This window comes from Nanorana parkeri, unplaced genomic scaffold (genome assembly GCF_000935625.1).
Source record: "Nanorana parkeri isolate BGI_ZX_2015 unplaced genomic scaffold, ASM93562v1 scaffold732, whole genome shotgun sequence".
Classification (NCBI taxonomy): Eukaryota; Metazoa; Chordata; class Amphibia; order Anura; family Dicroglossidae; genus Nanorana; species Nanorana parkeri.
The window spans coordinates 490,051-492,695 of record NW_017307000.1 but is presented as its reverse complement, the minus strand read 5'-3'; positions in this window follow the sequence as shown (position 1 = coordinate 492,695).

The following is a 2,645-nucleotide window of genomic DNA, read 5'->3' as shown; positions in this document are numbered from 1 at the left end:
CTACTCCTTGTCTTGTTGTTGATATGTTTTCAACAAACCCTATACCTATGGCAACAGTTTTCCTTTGTATATTATCTGTTATTGTTGAATGCCTTTATATGTAATACACTGTAAAATGAAATGTACAATACCTTGACTTGTAATTATGAACACAGCCTGTAGTCCCCTTACTCTCTACACCCCCTCAAATGATCATTATTATCTGATTGAAAACATATTGAACAAAAAACAAAACAAAACATAAAATGGAATAATTATAAAGATAGAAAAAAAAAACAACATGACAGAACGTTTGGCTATATAGAATAATTATTACTTGCACTATCTACATTAAGAAAAAAAACAGATATATCTTCTGAGGATACATCTGGTTTCCTGAGCCATTCTCACTGCTGATGAGACAGATGGTATTTAAAAGACAGCAGAAGGTAGTACTTGTGATAAAACTGCAGGCTTCTTTCCAAGTAGAATTTAATTTGGCCTATTTGATGGAAGGGTGGGGTGTTGTATTAAGCTTACCAATTCACACCACACGGTTGATAATTTAAATATAATGTTTTTTGTTTATTATAAAGCATTGATAAAGGGAACAGATGGACCCCATACAGCATGCCTTCTTCGGAATCATCAAGTTGAGTTGGTAACATACTGAAGTAAATTACAAAACAAATTATGTGCAGTAGTAACTGTAGCTAAGCTAAGATAAATACAGACAAACCTAGATCACTAATGAATATATTCTTGCCAGAGATGTGTATGCATTAATATTACATTATACATATTTTCATTATGTCCTCCCACGCACCATGACTATTTGAACTGTGTGAATCACAAGATTGCAAGTGGCATGGGTAATGCAGGTTTACAGAGGTAGATTTTTTTTGTAACTGAACTTGTTTGTCTAGTTCATAAAATCATGTTATCTGTTAATATTACCATTCTATCTGTCTTTTGACTTTATTTAAAAAATGATATTTTATTTCTGTAAAACCCACTGGAAAGAACAGAATCATAATTCTAAGTTCTAGACAGAGTTGAACAGAAGCTTCAACTTCAAAAATATATGAGGACTTTTAACTTTATGGTGTAATCTTTTGAACATGTATTGTGTCTATTGTATTTTCAAGTCTGGAAAGGAAACAGAATGCTTTGAAATGACTAGTGAAAGAGTCATTTAAAGGTTTATGTTAATATCTAACTGATGTAAAAAGTACACATTTGATTACTGTAAAGATAAATTCTAACTTATACAATATTATTTCAGTTATGGTATTGTAATACATGTGTAGTACTATGAAGAGAATGAAAAAATAAATAAATACACACCATGAATGAATGTATTTTTATCTGTAACTTTAGAGCAGATCCGGTAGGGTCAGGCCCGTGTACCAGCAAGAGGTGTTCTAAAGCTATAAAAGTCATGGTCAGCACATTGATAGATTATTGGCATAAAGGTTAGGTTTTTCTCCAAGTATGTGACTTGGTCTGGTACATGATGGGGGAAAGGGGGGGTGGGGGCGTACTCTTGCAGCCCTCCCTTTACTGGTCATGCAGGCTGCATGCCTGGATAAAGGTCTGGTTGGAAACTAAAGGGGAGCCCCATGTTGCTTTTTCCTGTTTTTTTCTTTTTAAGTAAATGTTCAGTTCTTGTTGTTTTGCTGCAAAAAAAATCCTGACCTTAAATCAACCACAAAACAAAATTAAAGACAAAAAGCCCACAATAATTAAGAAATGCAGTAAATGGGTTGATTGATCCATTGCATTATTATTACAATGAATTAAAAGTGGGCAAATTGACACATTAGTTTGGGGGGTCCACAAACATCCAACTGGCACCTCAAACCCATGGTAGACCCGAACCTGAACCTCATGCCTATTCAGCACTACAATTAAAATAATTGAAATCAGCATGGGTGAGCTATTAACCTTTCTTTAACCAATGTGTAAGTAATGTGCAGTAGACCATAGCAACAAAGCAGAAACTGACTTTCAATATTCTGCTTGATATACACTGCAGGAAGCTTTTTTTATTGGCTGTAATATGTTACCATGCCTATATTTTTATCAGTGTTTTATTACATAAACCCGGTGCCGTGCTAAGCCTTGTCCAATCATTTACACAGAGAAAACTTACCATGGTTAGAATATTGTGAAATCAGAAATGTAGATCTATTTTTATTTAAGGTTTGCATCATTAACTTCTTCATTTTCAAAAGGCAATTATTAGAGCACATTTTTTGGAATTGCACATACACATTCCTAGACTGTGAATAAAATTATCTAATTACTTGTTGTTGCAAAAGCTCACAGTATCTCTTGTTAGGGTACTATGATGCCCTGAAACCTATATTTACTTGAAATATATTTTAAGATCTCTAGACTGACACTTAAAACCCCTGTCAATGAAACTAATAATTAGTATCTCTCTTTATTGAAAATGGCTACAATTGGTAAAAGCGGCTCTCTATGACTAGCGATAGTGACAAGCATAACACTACAAGTCCTGCATAGACCTCATTTATGGCCTTATGTACCATAAATGAGAAGAATGATGAAAAAAGCTGTTTGCAGATTGAAACCGCCAATATATTGTTGGCACTGTTATTAACTAATTGGTGGGCCATTGTAATTAAACGGCTAGACGG